Source organism: Clupea harengus, chromosome 1, assembly GCF_900700415.2.
Source record: "Clupea harengus chromosome 1, Ch_v2.0.2, whole genome shotgun sequence".
Lineage (NCBI taxonomy): Eukaryota > Metazoa > Chordata > Actinopteri > Clupeiformes > Clupeidae > Clupea > Clupea harengus.
The window spans coordinates 32,304,166-32,325,786 of NC_045152.1; positions in this window are offsets into that span (position 1 = coordinate 32,304,166).

Consider the following 21,621-nt stretch of genomic DNA (forward strand, 5'->3'; position numbering starts at 1 on the left):
CATCTTTTCTTCACCCGAAGAAGCGCAACAATTCTATGACCGCCGAGTTGCCACTCACGCACAGACAGATGGACATGGGTACCAAAATGATGGTGATTAGGCTAAGTTGGTCTTACTATATGGGTGAAATAGAATGGAGATCGGTAAGTTACATAATGTGTGTTATGCATATGCCAATTTACGGAGTGTTGTTGTAATTAGAGGGTATTTATTATGTTGTAAAGTCATCTCGGTATTCTATCACTTAAACAAGTTCAATCTTTGCTCGAATGTTGTTACTTACAGTTTTTCTCGATTGCTTTGGCACATTTTTCCATTCACTGTTTACATTTTCAAAACAGCTCACACACAGCCCTTAACATAAGCTGAAATGACCAAAACACTTTATGATGTTTTCAGAATGACACCACCTTCTCAAAACTTATCACACACCCATCAAAGCCAAACATTTCCATCAAAACCTACAATTTGTGCTCAATTGAAAATGTATGTTTTCTCATTTATTTAACAATGGATAACAAAACTCAAACTACAGCTATCAATATCAACCTCTGAGACCATCACTTCAACTTTTGTGCAACACCCTCACAGTATTGACAATTTTACCACTGACAACATACTACAATTTGTGTTTTGTACTGAGCACTCTTACTTAGGGAATATACTGTCAGAAAGTATTTGAAATCTGAAAATTTGTATACAGAAAAATATTGTAGTTCTGTTTTTGTATTGCTAAATACTATAAAAGATATTCTAAACAAGGACCTGTCAACACCATTGATTTACATTTGTTCTACTGTGTACAAAATGGCAAAGATTCTGACACAAAAATATTTATTGCAGTCATTTTTCCACATTACATGTATATACTGTAAGAAGTCAAAATGACAGGTTTCAATTTACAGTAAAAAGGTCAAATCTGTTCTGCAGTGAACATTCTCCCCCTGCCACCAGTGTGGGCCAGTGTGTTGATTCTGTAAAGATAGTGCAATAGGCTGTAAATATACAGTAATCAGACTTCTACCGTATATGTTGTAAATAACTTTAGTGAAACTATAGTACTACATTGTATTGTGGCAACACACTTTACAAAAGTATAGAAATGGTTGTTGCCAAGAGTGCAAATACAGTGAAACACAGTACAGTAAATTGACTGCAAAGGCCAACAAAGTGTCATTGTCATTGCCGAACGTACAAACAATTGATGCCACAGTATGACGGCTCAGGTATGGCTGAACCCTTTGGCCAGCCTCTCTCATGGAGAGGTCATGATTGACTACGTGATCAATGACTGTTGCCCTACTGTAATTTCATTAGAGCATCTTACACGAATGCCACGTCCCCTGACAGGGGCCCCTCTACCCTACCACGGCCTCTTCCTTGTCCTTGTCCTTGTCCTTGCTGAGGTTGTTGGTGGTGGCCTCCTTGATCCATTCTTGGTATCAACTTCAATCTTTTTACCTCTTTTAGAGGTTGAGAACTACTTGATTAGTTGTGCACAGAGAGTTCACACAGGTGCTGACGATATTTAGAATATAGAGAGCAGTTTCAGTTGGCTGCTACTAGGTGTTTGCAATGTGTTGACATGGTTATTCAATTAGGTTTCGTGTCTTTCTCTGAGAAGTGTGTTAACTGTTTTGAAAAGTGTGTTAAAACTCAAAGAAATTTGTGTGAAAGCAATGAGAAATAGTTAACCCATTCGCCAGAGAAGACTCTTGCTGTGTAAAGAAGATGTGAGCATTAGATTAAGTTGACCCATGATTCGCTAAATGTGTGAAAGCAATCGAGAAAAACTGTAACTAGTTGTTTAAGTGTACTTGCTGAATAGGCTAATTCACTTGCGCTGAGTCGGAATGTTGACTGCCGGCGTTTACTTATTTAGCATAAAGGGGAGCAACGTGGGGAGGGTAACGTGAAGATGGACCGTTGGAAGCTGAAGCACTATAGGGCTACGGTTCGTCAGTGTTCAGAGGACGAGCCTAGCTTAGGAGGGGGCCTGCAGTCTGCCTATGTTCATGAGGCAGGCATAGGCAAGTTGTGTGTTTTGTTCGAGGTTGGGATGGCAATAATTACTGACCCAACTGTTTTATTTTGCACTGAATGGGGTTTATTTACTGTCAAGGGGGATTTTAGTAAGTTTTGTATGATGCTTATGATTTTAGAGGGTTCTGAAAAATGGTATGGGGCACACTTTCTCTCATTTTCCTTTTTCTTCTTAATTATTTTTATATTGACAAAACATTTCTTCCTGCCGTAAAGAAAACAGAGTACACTGCCATTGTGGAGTCTGATCATGCACCAGTGACTCTTGATCTTTCATTTTCTCAAAACTTATCACAGCGTAATGCCTGGAGATTAAACACAACCCTGCTGGCAGACAATCAGTTTTGCAAACTCATATCTAAGGCAATAGATGAGTTTTTGACATTTAATAAGTCAGACTCAATATCCCCATCCACCTTATGGGAGACACTGAAAGTCGTCATAAGAGGCGCGATTATATCATACACCATTTCACACAATAAAGAGAGAAAGCAGAAAGAGCAACAACTTATTACATCAATTAGAAACATAGATCAGCAGTATTCCATCACCCCAACTACAGAATTACATAAAGAGAGGATTGCACTGAAAACTCAATATGATTTATTATCAACAGAAAGAACTGAGAAGCACCACTTGTGGTCAAAAGGTCACTATTATGAGCACGGAGAAAAAGCAGGCCGTCTTCTGGCCTACCAGCTGAAATGCAGATCTGCATCTCGTCTGATTCCACAGATTCGTAATACTTCACAGTTATTGACCATAGATCCATTGGAAATTAGTAATACGTTTCAAAAATTTTACTCAGACTTATATACATCAGCATTTCCACATGATATCTCAAACATGACAATTTTTTTAGAAAACTTAGATATTCCAAGGATAGACGGGGATGCTAAAGACAATCTTGATAAGCCCATACAGCTGCAGGAAATTGTTGATTCCATCAAGCAAATGCAAACTGGTAAAATTTGTGGGCCCGATGGCTATCCGATGGAATTCTACAAAAAATTCTCTACTCAGCTTGCTCCCATTCCCCTTGAAATGTTTAATCACTCTTTTAGCCAGAAAAATCTACCACTGAGTTTGACGGAGGCATCAATTTCACTTATTTTAAAACCAGGCAAGGACCCACTTGAGTGTGGGTCGTATCGGCCTATCTCTTTATTGAATGCAGATGTGAAGATTTTGGCTAAACTTCTTGCCTCAAGACTAATGTAGTCTCAATGGACCAAACTGGATTCATGAGGGGCCGTCACTCCTTCACAAATATCCGCAAACTCCTCAATGTTTTGCACTCTCCTGCTTCTAGGGGGATACCAGAAGTGGTGGTCTCCCTGGATGCTGAGAAAGCGTTTGACAGAATTGAGTGGGGTTACCTATTTGCTGTACTAGAGAAATTTGGGTTTGGCCCTACATTTATTTCTTAGATCCACCTGTTATATACCTCTCCAAAAGCATCAGTAATAACAAATAAGTTAGTCTCCCAACTTTTCCCTCTGTCAAGGGGTACACGACAAGGATGTCCCCTCAGCCCTCTGTTATTTGCTTTAGCTATAGAGCCTTTGTCAATTAAGTTCAGAACAGCACATAACATAAACGGAATTCATAGGATGGAAACTGAACACAGAGTGTCTCTGTATGCAGATGACCTGCTGTTGTATATTTCAGATCCAGTGTCATGTGTCCCTAATATTGTGACTATCTTGAATGAGTTTGGGCTTTTCTCTGGTTATAAGTTAAATCTGTCCAAAAGCGAATGCTTTCCAATTAATAATCTAGCCCTTCAGATATCAGACAATGAACTTCCTTTCCGCCTGTCAAAGTCTGGCTTTAAGTATTTAGGCATACATGTCACCCGTGTTTTCTCTGACCTTTATGGAAAAAATTTCAAAGTTCTCATGAACAAATTGGAATCAGATTTGAAGAGATGGTCTGTGCTTTATTTATCTCTTGCGGGTAGAGTTAATTGCATAAAGATGAACGTTTTACCTAGATTTCTGTACCTGTTTCAATGTCTCCCAGTTTTTCTGTCTAAAGCCTTCTTTCAGTCATTAGATAAATGAATCTCTTCATTTCTGTGGGCTGGTAAAAAAACAGAATCCGCAGAGAATTTTTGGAAAGACCTAGGGACCAGGGCGGCCTAGCACTTCCCAACATGAAGAAATACTACTGGGCATCCAATATACAAAAAGTAATATTCTGGTATCAGGCTCCAAAACTGGATTGGTGCAAAATTGAGGCGAACTCCTGTCTCCATCACTCTCTGCCTTAATTACGGCAAAATTACCATTCTCACCATCAAAGTTCACTTTAAGCCCTGTAGTAACTTCCACTCTTAAAATATGGGCACAATTCAGACAGGCATTCAAGCTTACAGAGCTCTCAGTGTTCAGCCCTATTTGTAATAATCACCTTTTCCCCGCAGCCAGACTGGATCACACCTTTACCCAGTGGCACGGAGATGGTCTTGCTACATGTTATAACCTTTACATAGATGGTATTTTTGGCACCTTCACAGCTCTTTCTGAAAAGTTTCAGCTACAGCGGTCAGATTTATTCAGATACTTTCAGGTCCGTCACTTTGTTCAAACCAATAGTCCAACCTTTCCTGCCTTACCAGCAGACTCAGGACTTGAGACAGTTTTGAGGGCTCCTGTGCAGCATAGGGGACAGATCTCAAACATCTCAAACATAATCACTTCCCTTCAAAACATATCATTAGACCAGATTAGAGTTAAATGGGCTGAAGAGCTTGGGATGGAAATATCTGATGCAGCCTGGAACTGTGCTCAGACTAGAGTAAATGGAACGTCTTCCTGTGCCCGTCTCAGTCTGATACAGTTCAAAATCTTTCACAGAATCTACTACACAAAATCCAAACTATCTAAAATTTACCCTGACATTGATGACAGGTGTGAGCGCTGTAATACTACTCCAGCTGATATGGCCCACACGTTTTGGACTTGTCCTAAGTTAAGGGAATTTTGGTCATCTGTTTGCAAAACTTTGAATGATGCATTTGGTACCAAAATGAAACCCTCTGCAGAAATGGCCATCTTTGGAGTGTTCGTTAACGAGATCACAATGGCCACACATCATAAAAATGCTTTTGCTTTCGCCTCCCTTCTAGCCCGTAGAAGAATAGTTCTAAAATGGAAATCTCCTAACCCACCAAAAGTTTCTGTTTGGCTCAGTGACCTGATGCTATTCCTGAAATTAGAGAAAATTAAGTATTTTACCAGAGGATCAATTAAAACTTTCCACAAAATATGGGACCCGCTGATTTCATATTTCGATAGGCTAAACACTCTCCCATAGGATCATAGGGCCCTGGCTGTCTTATCAAACCTACATAACAGAGACATGTGCTTTAAGTTAACTGTGGAGTGCCTATTCCCCACCTTTTCCCTTTCCTCCTCTATTTATCTATTTATTTATTATTTATTTTTGTTTCTTCTTTTTGTTTTGTTTTGTTTTGATTGTTGTTTTATTTTTAATCTTTTTTATTATTTATTTATTTTTCAGTATGTGGGTGGTAAGGGTGGGAGGGATTTGTTTGATTGATAAAAAATGAGAAAAACAATTCAAGACATTGTACTTAGAGTGACTGCATAATTTGGTCAGGAAAGACACTTTTATTCAACAAAAAACATGCTCAACCTCAAAGGGAGAATCACCATAAACAAAATGTGCCTACTCAGTGACAACTGGTTATTTATACATAATGATGAGTGCAATGACTTCAGTTAGAACTCATGATGGGCCAGGACCATTTCTATTTGCAATGATGTCACTAAGATTATATTTTATTGGCAGAAACACACTTTCTTTGAACGTAACAGAAAAATATGAAGTGTAATCAATAAGCTTGTGCGCTAGTTCTGTTGCCTGAGCAAGAACAGGAAGTGTCACTTTATATGCCATCAAATCCTTGTCAAAATGTAATGTTTCATAGCGCATCGTTTCAAAAGCAACAAAAGATGAATCTACAATTAAGATGTCCTTCACCAATCCAAACACGGGTAAAGTATCTTCCACATTACCACAATTATCTTCGCATTTTTTTTAAATTTTTCTTATTGTGTTGCTATGGCGATGTCACGGATTATTTTTACGAGAGATGAGATACTTAACATCAGGGACTCAACACCATCTGATTTATGTCCCAATTTTCTCGCCTCTCCCGTGGATTTACTAGACCTACTAATCCAAGGCCTTGGCCACACAGTGAGAAGGAGACAGAGAGGAAAACGCGCAGGAGCCCTGGTGCGATTTAGGAAGAGAGGTGTGCGGTCGCCTCTACCGAGTATTCTCCTCTCCAACGTCCGCTCACTGTGCAACAAAATTGATGAACTACGCCTTCTCATCAGGACTAACAGGGACTTTTCTCTTTCTTCTGTCTTGTGTTTTACGGAATCCTGGCTGACTGAATCCACACCGGACTCTGCAGCACAGCTGACCGGCTTTCAGCTGTTACGTGCAGACCGCGATCCGATTCTTTCAGGCAAATCAAAAGGCGGAGGGATTTGTTTCTATATAAACCAGTGTTGGTGCAATGACGTGAAAGTGATATTACAATCCTGTTCTCCCGACTTAGAATCATTTTTCATCACCTGCAGACCGTTCTACTCTCCCCGTGAATTCACTTCTTTTATTCTAGCTGGAGTTTACATCCCACCGCAAGCTGACGTGCGAGAGGCTCAACGTCAACTCGCTGATCAGATATTAGGAGTGGAGAGTAGGAGAGATAATACATATTCTCCTGTTATTGTCATTGGAGATTTTAATAAGGGCAACCTCACTCACGAACTCCCGAAATACAAACAGTTAGTCAAATGCCCGACCAGGGAGGAGAATACTTTGGACCACTGCTACAGCACCGTCAGCAGGGCTTATCATGCAGTTTTACACGCTGCTCTGGGGCTATCCGACCACGCTCTTATTCACCTGATCCCGGCTTACAGACAAAAACTTAAAATTTCTAAACCTGCTGTGCGGAGAACAAAAAACTGGAACAACAGAGAAGCTGTGGAGGAGCTGCGTGGCTGCCTGGATGACACAAACTGGGACATTTTTAGAACTTCTTTCAGCAGTCTGGACGAATACACAGAGGCTGTGACGTCATACATTAGCTTCTGCGAGGACAGCTGTATTCCAACACGCACCAGGGTTATCTACAACAACGACAAGCCTTGGTTCACTGCAAGACTCAAACAGCTTCGTTTGGAGAAGGAGGAGGCTTTCAAGAGTGGGGACAAGGATAGGTTCAGACTGGCGAAATACTCTTTTGGCAAGGAGATTAAGGAGGCCAAACGACAGTACTCTAAGAAGTTGGAACATCAATTTGCAGCCAATGACTCCTCGTCAGTCTGGAAAGGCCTTCAGGTGATCACAGGCTGCAAAACCAAATCCCCCCACTCTATGGAAGACCTTAGACTGGCAAATGATCTGAATGACTTCTACTGTAGATTCGACAGACAATGGACCAGTCCTAACCCTGTCCCCACCACAGCTATCACATCTACTCTTCCCAGCCTGGACAAAGACTCCACCCTCTCCCACAGAATTATCCCAGACAGCCCTCTCCCCCCCCATCACACCTCTCTCCATTCAGGAGAGGGATGTCAATAAGCTCTTAAAAAGACAGAACCCCCGCAAAGCAGCTGGACCAGATGCTGTCTCTCCCTCCACACTAAGGTACTGTGCGGACCAGCTGTCTCCAGTGTTCACGGACATCTTTAACACCTCACTGGCTGAATGCGTGGTCCCTGCCTGCTTTAAAACCTCCACCATCATCCCCGTTCACAAAAAGCAGAGGATCACAGGCCTTAATGACTATAGACCAGTCGCCCTGACCTCTGTGGTAATGAAGACCTTTGAGCGCCTCATGCTGACCCACCTCAAGGCCATCACCAACCACCTCCTCGACCCACTGCAGTTTGCCTACAGAGCCAACAGGTCTGTAGATGACGCAATTAACATGGGACTCCACTTCATCCTCCAGCACCTTGATTCCCCCGACACCTACGCCAGGATCCTGTTTGTGGATTTCAGCTCCGCATTCAACACCATCGCCCCAGCTCTCCTCCAAGACAAGCTAACACAGCTGAGCGTGCCTGAGCCCACCTGCAGGTGAATCACTGACTTCCTGTCAGACAGGAAGCAGCGTGTGAGGCTGGGCAAGCTTGTCTCGGAGCCCCGGACCATCAGCACTGGAGCCCCACAAGGCTGTGTGTTCTCTCCTTTACTCTTCTCCCTCTACACCAACAACTGCACCTCCAGCCACCCCTCTGTCAAACTCCTTACATTTGCGGATGACACAACCCTCATTGGACTATTCTCCAATGGGGACGAGGCAGCCAACAGAAAAGAAGTTGACAGCCTGGCTTTCTGGTACAGCCAGAATCACCTGGAGCTGAACGCCTGTAAAACAGTAGAGATGGTAGCAGACTTCAGGAGGAGCCCAGCCCCAACCATCCCCCTCATCATGTGTGACTCCCCAGTTAACACTGTAAAGTCTTTCAGATTCCTGGGAACAATTATGGCACAGGACCTAAGGTGGGCGGAGAACATCACCTCCACAATCAAGAAGGCCCAGCAAAGGATGTTCTTCCTTCGGCAGCTAAAAAAATTCAACATGCCGCAGAAAGTGATGGTCGAGTTCTACACAGCCATCATTGAGTCAATCCTCACCTCATCTATTACCATCTGGTTCGCTGCCTCTACTGCAAAGGACAAAGGCAGACTGCAGCGGATCATTCGGTCAGCCGAGAAGGTCATCGGCTGCGACCTGCCGTCTCTCCTAGACCTGTTTCACTCCAGGACCAGCAAGAGAGCATGCAAGATCATTGCTGATCCTTCCCATCCCGGTCACCACCTATTCCAAAGACTCCCATCTGGCAGAAGGTTCCGGGCTATAAAGACCAAAACCTCGCGCCACCTGAACAGTTTTTTCCCCACGGCAGTGGTGCTCACAAACAAGCCCCCTGCATCACACTGACTCTGGGTTTATCATGGCTTCACTTTCAGCCTTGTGCTGGGGGTGAGCCCGATTGCAATTGTTGTTTGTCTAATAAATATACTTATATGCCGCTCCGGAGTCCTGAGGTAACTAGGGTGAATTTTCACCTATCAGGTAGTATTTTCAAAAGTATAAACATTTGCCCACAAGACTGTTTCAATTTGTTATCATTAGCTGCCAAAGTGCTGACACTAATAGGGCAAGGCTTATCACGTATATCAAGGGGTGAGTAAGGAAAACTCTGACGGGCTGAATTGAAGGCATCTAATTCTAATTCTCCTGACAGAATACGTTTTTTTAACACAAGCTTAATTTCCATTGGAGCTACACCCTCGAAAATGACATGCATTATGTCCTGAGGAGTTTGATTGATTAGGTCAAATGCAGGAAAATCCACTAGTCTGCTTCTTCTGTTAATTCCATAAGTGGTTCTGAGGGAGGCCTTCAAATTATCTGTGCTAGCTTTGTCTATTTCAAGGCACTGCCTACAATGATTCTCCAAAGTTCTTCGGACAAACTCATTTTCGTCAAAACATGTTTGCATATCCTCAAAAGTGCATTCACAGTGTCTGCACTTGCTATAGGCAAAGCCAACACCTTCTTTGAACCCCGCAAGCTCATGTTGGGCAAGGGTGTCTCCACACACAGCTATCACAGCACCATGCAAGTCCATGTCACCATTTGATGTTTCAATTTTAACACCATTATAGAGCAAATCCACATCTTTCAGAATTCTTTGTAAAACAACATCGACACCCCACTGTGAAACATCCTCAGCTTTTGCAATAGCTAGGAGTCGTATTGCTGCTAACTTAGACCTAAATTTTGGATCACTGTTACCTAAGGTGTAATAAACCATTAACAATTTATTTGGATGGGCATAAGAACCTAAGGGGTTGCATATTTGGATGTCATCTGTATACAGAATGATTTGTAATGCATTAGGCCTTACAGAATACAATGGATGAGTTGTGAAAATTTGCCCATCAGTAAAGTCATATAAGAATCCCTCTGTGCTTTTCTGTGGTACACTATTCAACATAGTGAAGATTCTCGAATTTGAGAAAAGCTGGTTTAAGCTTTCAATTAGCGGCACATAGTAAAAGCATTTGTTTCTTATGGCCATAACTTTTGAATTGCCTTGCTTGACCCAACAAATTTTCCGAGAGACTGTGACTTCCTCTGGACTGACTGGACTGAAAAGTTCTGAAATAGTTCTATTCTGTCTGTACGCAGTAGTGGAGAAGGGGTCTACGAAAGTATCAAAGGTAGCCAGTGCATCCTCTTGAAGTTGAGTAGATGTCCCTGGGTGTTCTTCAAACACTTTTCTCACTCTGTTCCTCAATGTATCCAGGAGAGTGGCTTGGTATTGCTGCACCCCCGCAACAATGTTGTTGACGGTCCTCTGTGAAAAGTTTTAAGTTAAAGTCATTACAAGGGATGACCATGACCATTTTATCCAATTAACTATTGTTCTGACATCTGGAAATGCTTACCTGTGATAAGTGGCATTGTTCCCGAACACTTAGTGCAAAAGCTGCTGCAGATCTGGCAATGTCAGGCCTGGTTACAGAACTGGTTGGAACTGCAGCTTCTTCCTGATCAATCACAAATACCAAGACTTAGGTTAGGCTACACTCCAAAAAATATTTAAGCCCAAAAGTTAAAATGGATGCATTTCAATTACATGACAATTTTCCATCTATTTTGATCACATAACTCCAATGTAAAAAATGAAATTTCAATCCATGTTTCTTAATCATGTTCATTGAACATGAATAAATTACATAACTCAACATTAAATCATTTAAATTGGACTTACTCAGGTATTATGCATGAACCCAATGTATTTGGTTAGATTACATTAACCTAATATTTTCAATCCATGTTTCTTAATCATGTTCATTCAACATGAATCAATTAGATAACTCAACATTAAATCAATTAAATTGGACTTACTCAGGTGTACCAATGTATTTGGTTAGATTACATGAACCTAATATTTTGAAAAAGCCACACATGTCAAATTGAAGTCAAATATTTATTAACATCACAACTCTTCAGAGTTTTTTTTTGCCTCGCCATACCACTTAAATTAACACAATTTGGAAGCTTCTGGAATAAATGGCAGGCCTCAGTGAGAGGGAATAATATTGACCAACGAACATTAGCACCAGGTGTCAGTGAAAGGGAATGATCTTGACCCATGAACAAGATTAGTCTTAATATACCACCTTTTAAACACAAATAATATTGTTAATGAGCAAATATCAATACAAATTAAAATTTGTTTTGGCTCCTTAAGTGGAGAGAGAGAAAAAGACAATCCTGATTGCTCTTTAAGATCTAAAATACAATGTAAAACAAAACATGAGGCCTTCAGACCTATAAGTGAGTTCACTGGAGCATCTTCATTTTAAGTGCTTGAACCTTAGGAGAAAGATTGTTGCCATCCAAGTTCATCAGCACCTTCTGGAGGAACTCAAATGTGAATTTGAGCCCTTGTGGGTAGCTCATGTTAAGACAGTAAATCAGTCCAAAAAGCATGGAAAATCCAAAAGAAACGCTTCCCAGGTTGCTCAGCAGCTCCACACCCTCGATCACCACTCCGACATGCTCAGGCTCTTCCCCTGCATCCGCACCCTCTTTCCGGACGATATGAAGTCCCATGGTGGCCGACTCCCTGTCCGCTTCTTCCACGTTGCGGTTCTATGGGCAAGAAACCACAAATTGACCCGAGTGCCGCTTAAATACTAAAAAGATTCAAACAAGTAGTCAAAGACCAGAGTGAAATAACATCTACTTACCATGTATTCCTTGATGAGAGTTTCATCATCCTCATTGAGGTAGACACAGAGGCTTCTTAGGACACGTTCTCGTCTGGAGTTTATGTCATCACACTGCAATTTAACAGAGAACATTTATGATTACTATCCCATAAAAAACAAGGCGGGAGCCAGGCCAGGCCAGACCTGAGCAAAGCCAGACCAGGAGCCAGGGCAGCCAGCAAGAAGAGAAGGACCTGGGAGGCACATGGAGTTGCGGAAGGGGACAGCGGATATCAGGCTTAACCTGTTATGATTTGCCGACCATCATGCTGGGGAATTTCTCTCTCAACTCACTATTAAGGCTGACTTGTCTTTTGTGCAGAAGAACTGAATCAGGACTAAGCTGGAGTGCTGTTGTTTCCTGGAGAGGGTAACCACACACTGGACTGAGCTTGACTTAGAAGGTATCCAACTCTACTTTTGAAGTAAACATCGCTGTTTACAAAAACATTAGTTAAATATCATTTTGCGAAGAAATTAGAAGGTAGGACATACATTAGAGCGATTCAACATATTTATTAGACAACAAGGAACCATATAATCAAGGAATTTGGAAAAGAAACAAAAAAAACTAGTTTTTTTGATTCATGCTCCGTTGGTTACCTTTAAGTGACTGATTATTATTATTTAGAGGCCTACCTGTCTTCGTGCAATAAACATATCTCGGCATTTTAACCCTGACTTTGCCTTCCGTGTTCCATGTTTGGACATGTCATTGCTCAGCCAGGCTCTTAGTGAGGTCTCGTGACGTTGGCGGCGCGTAAACACGCAGCGGCTGGGGGCTCTCCAGACTAGGATTTTGTTTTTAGTAATTGTTTATTTGTAGTTTTAGTTTAGTTTTAGTTAAGTTTTAAGTGTAATAGCGGCTCGGGGTTCTCCCGATTATAAGATGCCATTGTTTGTAAACTGTTTCGTTGTAGTTTAGTTTTAGTCAAATCGCTTAGTTGGTTGCCATGGCGACATGTACACAACTTGTCCATCAGATCCATCACAAATAAAATGTCCGGAGTCACATCACAACAAGCCTGCCACCCACTTTTGACTCCCACCAGTTTGCATACAGAGCAAACAGGGCTACAGAAGATGCTATTGCCACGGCTCTCCACACCACACTTACACACGTGGAACAGAGAGGGAATTACGCCAGGCTGCTCTTCATAGACTTCAGCTCTGCTTTCAACACGGTCATACCAAGCAGACTGGTCACCAAACTGATGGACTTAGGGCTCTCACAGCAAATCTGCTACTGGATCAGAAATTTCCTGACAGACCGCTCCCAGAGGGTTAGAGTAGGATCCCATCTCTCCTCAGCTCTCAGCATCAGCATCGGCTCCCCGCAGGGCTGCGTGTTGAGCCCCCTACTCTACACCATCTATACCCATGACTGCACCCCCACCCACCCGAGCAATGCCATCATTAAGTTTGCAAATGATACAACCGTGGTGGGGCTCATCTCAGGAGGAGATGAGACTGCATACAGGTTGGAGGTGCAAAGGCTGTCGACATGGTGCACCTTGAACAATCTTGTCCTCAACACCTCCAAGACAAAAGAGCTGATAGTCGACTATAGGAGGAAAAAATCGGACATGCAGCCTATTGCCATCAATGGGGAGAGAGTGGAGAGGGTATCAGACTTCAGCTTCCGGGGCACTCACATCAAGGAGGACCTTTCCTGGACCAGAAACACCACTGCACTGCTGAAAAAGGCACAACAGAGGCTGTATTTCCTGAGGTTACTCAGGAAGAACAAATTAAAAAAGAAACTGTTAGTGTCCTTTTACCGCTGCTCTGTGGAGTCAGTGTTAAGCTATGGCATCTCGCTGTGGTTTGCCAGCTGCACGGCAGCAGAAAGAAAGGTACTCCAGAGGGTCATTAACACAGCGCAAAAAGTAATTGGCTGCTCTCTTCCACCTCTTGAGGACATTTATAAAACACGCTGCCTCAGAAAAGCTCACAGTATCCTCAGAGACTCAACACACCCTGGTTACCACCTATTTGAACTGTTGCCCTCAGGGAGACGCTTTAGGACCATCATAGCAAAAACAGACAGGCTGAGAAACAGCTTCTATCCCAGAGCCATCATAGCACTTAACAATGCACAAAACTGACCTGTATTTGTCTCTCTGTTGTGTTATATGTCTTGTGTTTTTATAGTGTAAATATGTATATATATATGTTCAATCTATATTTTTATTGTTTTTGTGTCTGAGAGCTGCTACCTCAATTCCGTTGTACTTGTGCAATGACAAATAAATATATTCTATTCTATTCTCTTACAGTGTCAACAACTAAATGGCAAAGTTCATATACCTGAGCCGTCCTCTCCATGATGTGTCTAATCTTCTTCCCAGCAGCCCCGCCTCTCTTGCTGAAGAGCTTGGTTAGGTCAGCTGAGTATCTGTCAAGTTGTGCCATGAACTTGGTTTGCAGAGGCATAGTTGTGATCCGCATGAATTCTGCATTAACCTGAGAAAAGTAACAAAGGCAAAGGCAGCATTGGAGTTATTATAATATATATTGCATTAAAAAACCTTTCCATCAATAAGATGCTCAAAGCGCTGTGGGAAAGTGGTTGTGGGGGAAGAGGGCACACCTCATCACAACTAAGAATGTAAACTTTTCATCAGATGTTGAATTGAGAACTGAAAAACTAAAACTTTTGAATTGTTCTATAATATTACCCTTACTTCGCTCATTGTAAACAGGGCAGGCCATCTGTTTTGGAATTCAGCTACCATTGGCATGTCCTGAACCACTTCCTGTCGCCTGTAGGAGAAGGTCTGATGCATTTTGTCCTTGATCACAGCCTCATTCTTCTTCTTTTTCACCTCGGTCAAGAGGGCAACTCTTTCTTCCTCCAGGCTTGCAGTGGTTGCTCCTTTTGGGAGGCTAGGAAGGAAGTTGACCTCTGCTTTTCTAGGTTTTTTTTATGTTTGCAGCTGTTTTCCCCTGACCTTTGCGCTTATTCTTGAGCGAGTTAACACTGACTTCAGGGTGTCCAAGACGGCCAAGTTTTGTGCGAAAATTAGCCATCTTGATCTTTAAATAGTGCTTCCATCCCTCATGGCCGGTGCGCGTTCCTCTCTCACTCAAGTACGGGTGGGCTTTTACCAAGGCAGCAGCAGCTTCCTCAAGCTGACGATCACTGGCATATGCCGTGTATCTTACAATCTCTTCAGCCATTCCTTGAAGAATATCCGATCTTAGCTTTGGCGGAGGGATAAGAAGAGTACCACTTGTGCTGAACTCTGTATTTGCTTGTTGTAGCTGAATTTCAGCAGAATACGAAAACTGAGGTACATTAAAGACTTCAGGCCAAGAATAGGTCCTTGACTCTGGAGAGGACATGCGTTCAACTGGAGAAGAGGACATGGGAGGAGGGGACATGTGTACCTCTGCAAGAAAAGATGCAAATTCCCCTGGAGGAGAGGGCTCGAGTGACTCTGGAGGAAGAATGTGTAAAACGATTGTGTCACTGCTACTATTTAATGAGCAGTCTTGGTCTTGGAGGTGAGATTCAATGTCATGGGGGCTGTTGGCACTACTAACTGGGGTCACAGACCTAGATGTCCCTGGAATGCTAGAGATAGTGTCGACACATGATAAGAATATCAGTTTCAATGTACTTTTGTCTTGAATTTCGCTGGTCGACATCAGATTCATGTACTCGTTTCCAAAGTCCACGTCTTTATACTGGACCCTGAACTGCTCTTTCAGTCCAAATGCAGTCTTTATCTCAAGAAGAAGTTCATCCACAGATGTTGGAATTCCTGAGGTAAGGGTTAGTTTCCTGGAGTCGTCATCCCCTTCGAAAATGATCCTTAGGTTGACTGGACATGACATCTTTCTCTCGTTCTAGACAGCAAAAGAGGGGGGGGGGGGGGGTTGCAGCAGTTAGTAAAGAGCACTACACCATCGCTGCAGGTTCATCTGAATATCGTAAACCAACCTTATATGAGGATGTGCCTTTTCAAGGCAACCATTCGATGTGCTCCTACTGCGTAGTCAGACAGTGGATAAGCATCCGTCAGCTGTTCAAGACTGACCAAGGCAACCTCTTTATCAGGAGATAAAGTCAACTCAAACGCTCTAAAGTGTTCTCAATACCATGCACACAAAACTTGCACCACAAAACTCAAACTGTTGTTGACAATGCACATTTGAATGATTTCCGCAAACTCTGGCAGTCCACCAGCTGACCCATGTGCTATTAGCATGCCAACTCTGTAATTGATGCCTCTGCTTGTCACATTTTTAGCAAGATGAACCTCACTGATGTTTGGGTATTTCTGCTTTAGACTTGCCCCTACCTCCTTGTTTAGAACATCCACAGGAAGTGTGGAGACTTTTGCAACTCCCAATGTGGACTTCTTAAGACTAGGAGAATGGAGATGATAAGCAATCATTTGCTGATGTTTGGCTGCTAGTGTGAGTGCAATGTTTTTGAAACAGTTCGTCTGACGAGCAACTTGTTTGAAGAAGCTATGTTTTTAGCTTCAAACCTCATGGTCCATTGCCCCACTAAAGGACCAAAACACTGAATCATTTGAGGGTAATGTTCAATATAGTGGTGTTTTGGCAGGAGACGCTCAGGGAAGAGCTCTAGGAACCTGAGTCTGTGGTCTGCAATTTTGCAGTTCAAATATGCAACCGAAAGTTCAACTATCTCTCTCAAATCAAGGAGGACAAGCCAGGCTGGCTCAGCCTCTGGTATCAAGTCTCCAATAATGAATGGAAGTAACCTCAATAAATTCCAATTTTCGTGAGCATTACCTCCAATGGTCCTCTTGGAGGCATATGCGTGTGGTACAATATGAGGTCTATTAGTTCTATCCCCCCACTTATATGGGAAGTTAAGGATTGCTGTGTTCAGAGAATTAAGAGAGAGATACTTCTTGGAAATGAATACACTTACACAGAGAGCAATCTCAACTGGAATGATGCCCTCAAATAAGTCGTGCACAATGTCAGGAGGGTAGCCACGAGTAACGTGAAAATGAGATAGCTTCTCTGTCAACACACACCCTCTCTTTACTCCGAAACAAAAAGCTGCGTTTTCCTTTGCAGACTTAATGTGTGCCTCATGTATGTCTTTCGTTCGAGGGTCAAAAGAACCAGACTGAACAGATTTAGCCTTAATATCTAATCTATGACCTGTACAAAACCTACAGTAGTACTCACCCGAGAAGCTTTCCACAAAGCCTGCTATCCCGTGGGCTCCTAAGTTATCTGCTATGACAGATTGGACTGTTCCTTTCACAAAGCACCCAAGTCCTGAAATGAAAACACCATGTTCCTCTAAAGTAATCAAATCTTGTATAAAAGGGGCTCAAGAACCTTTTCGTAGCCATACGCCTTAACATCATCACTTTTGCATAAGACTGCTAGATAGATAGAAGAAAGTGCTGAATGAGACCCAGGTGGTAAATTATTCAAAATCCAGTATACGCCACAAAGTTTGTGTGTCTTTCTGGACGTGCCTATCATCAGAGACTGGTTATAAGCACTTTTATCTAGAATTTAGCATTTATGAACTTACTTCCAGCACATGAACACTAATCAGAGACTGGTTATAAGCACTTTTATCTAGAATTTAGCATTTATGAACTTACTTCCAGCACATGAACACTAATCAGAGACTGGTTATAAGCACTTTTATCTAGAATTTAGCATCTATGAACTTACTTCCAGGACATGAACACTAATCAGAGACTGCTTGATTCTAGACTAGAGCTAGCTTATTTTAAGATAACTTGTCAAGTAAAATTATCTTGCTGCATGGACAGATAATTTCACTACTTTTGAATAATTTTTTGCTAGATATAAGTGTTTATATCTAAAATTGGGGCCAACCTTTTTTGCAGTGAAGATGTTGAATGTTTAGATACATGTAGTATATGATGATAAGATGTTTAATGTTTAGATACATGATGATAAGATGTTTAATGTTTACATACATGCACTATATGATGATAAGATGTTTAATGTTTAGATACATGATGATAAAATGTTTAATGTTTACATACATGATGATAAGATGTTTAATGTTTAGATACATGATGATAAGATGTTTCATGTTTAGTTACATGATGATAAGATGTTTAATGTTTAGATACATGTAGTATATGATAAGATGTTTAATGTTTACATACATGTAGTATATGATGATAAGATGTTTAATGTTTAGATACATGATGACAAGATGTTTAATGTTTAGATACATGTAGTATATGATACGATGTTTAATGTTTAGATACATGATGATAAGATGTTTAATGTTTAGATACATGTAGTATATGATAAGATGTTTAATGTTTACATACATGTACTATATGATGATAAGATGTTTAATGTTTACATACATGATGATAAGATGTTTAATGTTTAGATACATGAAGATAAAATGTTTAATGTTTAGATACATGATGATAAGATGTTTAATGTTTAGATACATGATGATAAGATGTTTAATGTTTAGATACATGTAGTATATGATAAGATGTTTAATGTTTAGATACATGATGATAAGATGTTTAATGTTTAGATACATGTAGTATATGATAAGATGTTTAATGTTTACATACATGTACTATATGATGATAAGATGTTTAATGTTTACATACATGATGATAAGATGTTTAATGTTTAGATACATGATGATAAGATGTTTAATGTTTAGATACATGTAGTATATGATAAGATGTTTAATGTTTAGATACATGATGATAAGATGTTTAATGTTTACATGCATGTACTATATGATGATAAGATGTTTAATGTTTAGATACATGATGATAAGATGTTTAATGTTTAGATACATGTAGTATATGATAAGATGTTTAATGTTTAGATACATGATGATAAGATGTTTAATGTTTAGATACATGTAGTATATGATAAGATGTTTAATGTTTACATACATGTACTATATGATGATAAGATGTTTAATGTTTACATACATGATGATAAGATGTTTCATGTTTAGATACATGATGATAAGATGTTTAATGTTTAGATACATGATAAGATGTTTAATGTTTAGATACATGTAGTATATGATGATAAGATGTTTCATGTTTAGATACATGTAGTATATGATGATGATATGTTTCATGTTTAGATACATGTAGTATATGATGATAAGATGTTTAATGTTTAGATACATGATGATATGATGTTTAATGTTTAGATACATGTAGTATATGATGATAAGATGTTTAATGTTTAGATACATGTAGTATATGATGATAAGATGTTTAATGTTTAGATACATGATGATAAGATGTTTAATGTTTAGATACATGATGATAAGATGTTTAATGTTTAGATACATGATAAGATGTTTAATGTTTACATACATGTACTATATGATGATAAGATGTTTCATGTTTAGATACATGTAGTATATGATAAGATGTTTAATGTTTAGATACATGTAGTATATGATGATAAGATGTTTAATGTTTAGATACATGATGATAAGATGTTTAATGTTTAGATACATGATGATATGATGTTTAATGTTTAGATACATGTAGTATATGATGATAAGATGTTTAATGTTTAGATACATGATGATAAGATGTTTAATGTTTAGATACATGTAGTATATGATAAGATGTTTAATGTTTAGATACATGATGATAAGATGTTTAATGTTTAGATACATGTAGTATATGATACGATGTTTAATGTTTACATACATGTACTATATGATGATAGGATTTTTAATGTTTAGATACATGATGATAAGATGTTTAATGTTTAGATACATGTAGTATATGATAAGATGTTTAATGTTTAGATACATGATGATAAGATGTTTAATGTTTAGATACATGTAGTATATGATAAGATGTTTAATGTTTAGATACATGATGATAAGATGTTTAATGTTTAGATACATGTAGTATATGATAAGATGTTTAATGTTTAGATACATGATGATAAGATGTTTAATGTTTACATGCATGTACTATATGATGATAAGATGTTTAATGTTTAGATCCATGATGATAAGATGTTTAATGTTTAGATACATGTAGTATATGATAAGATGTTTAATGTTTACATGCATGTACTATATGATGATAAGATGTTTAATGTTTAGATACATGATGATAAGATGTTTAATGTTTAGATACATGTACATTGTTGATAAGATGTTTAATGTTTAGATAGATGATGATAAGATGTTTAATGTTTAGATACATGATGATAAGATGTTTAATGTTTAGATACATGATGATAAGATGTTTAATGTTTAGATACATCTAGTATATGATAAGATGTTTCATGTTTAGATATATGTACTATATGATGATAAGATGTTTCATGTTTAGATACATGATGATAAGATGTTTAATGTTTAGATACATGATAAGATGTTTAATGTTTAGATACATGTAGTATATGATGATAAGATGTTTCATGTTTAGATACATGTAGTATATGATGATGATAAGATGTTTCATGTAGATACATGTAGTATATGATGATAAGATGTTTCATGTGTAGATACATGTAGTATATGATGATAAGATGTTTCATGTTTAGATGCATGTAGTATATGATGTTTAATGTTTAGATACATGTAGTATATGATGATGATAAGATGTTTCATGTTTAGATACATGTAGTATATGATGAGATGTTTCATGTTTAGATACATGTAGTATATGATGATAAGATGTTTCATGTTTAGATACATAAAGTATATGATGATAAGATGTTTCATGTTTAGATACATGTAGTATATGATGATAAGATGTTTCATGTTTAGATACATAAAGTATATGATGATAAGATGTTTCATGTTTAGATACATGTAGTATATGATGATAAGATGTTTCATGTTTAGATACATGTAGTATATGATGAGATGTTTCATGTTTAGATACATGTAGTATATGATGATGATAAGATGTTTCATGTTTAGATACATGTAGTATATGATAAGATGTTTCATGTTTAGATACATGTAGTATATGATGATAAGATGTTTCATGTTTAGATACATGTAGTATATGATGATAAGATGTTTCATGTTTAGATACATGTAGTATATGATGATAAGATGTTTCATGTTTAGATACATGTAGTATATGATGAGATGTTTCATGTTTAGATACATGTAGTATATGATGATGATAAGATGTTTCATGTTTAGATACATGTAGTATATGATAAGATGTTTCATGTTTAGATACATGTAGTATATGATGATAAGATGTTTCATGTTTAGATACATGTAGTATATGATGAGATGTTTCATGTTTAGATACATGTAGTATATGATGATGATAAGATGTTTCATGTATAGATACATGTAATCTAATCCGCTTTGCGTCGTGCCTAACAACTCCCCTTACCTGTTCTAAAATCAGCGCAAAACACGGCCTCTTGGGGCTTATTGCTTAAGTAAGTATCCTGTTTTCTGTGGCCACACATACACACAACCTGCGTATCTTGTTCTGCTTCTCTAGGGAATGTGACCTCGAGTCCAAAAATATAATTTAATCTGGAAAGCCACTCCTCAGACATTTGATACCTTTGTGCTGTCAATACTGTTAATGTGCTGTCCTGTTCCTGAGAAAAACGTCTCAGTATAAACTCTGAGACTGGTTCAACAGGATTCTCTCTTCTCTAAAGAATTACCTTTATAAATGTGAAGAGAATCCATTCTCTAATGGTCATGTTTACCATTATAGGAGATCAAACAAACAT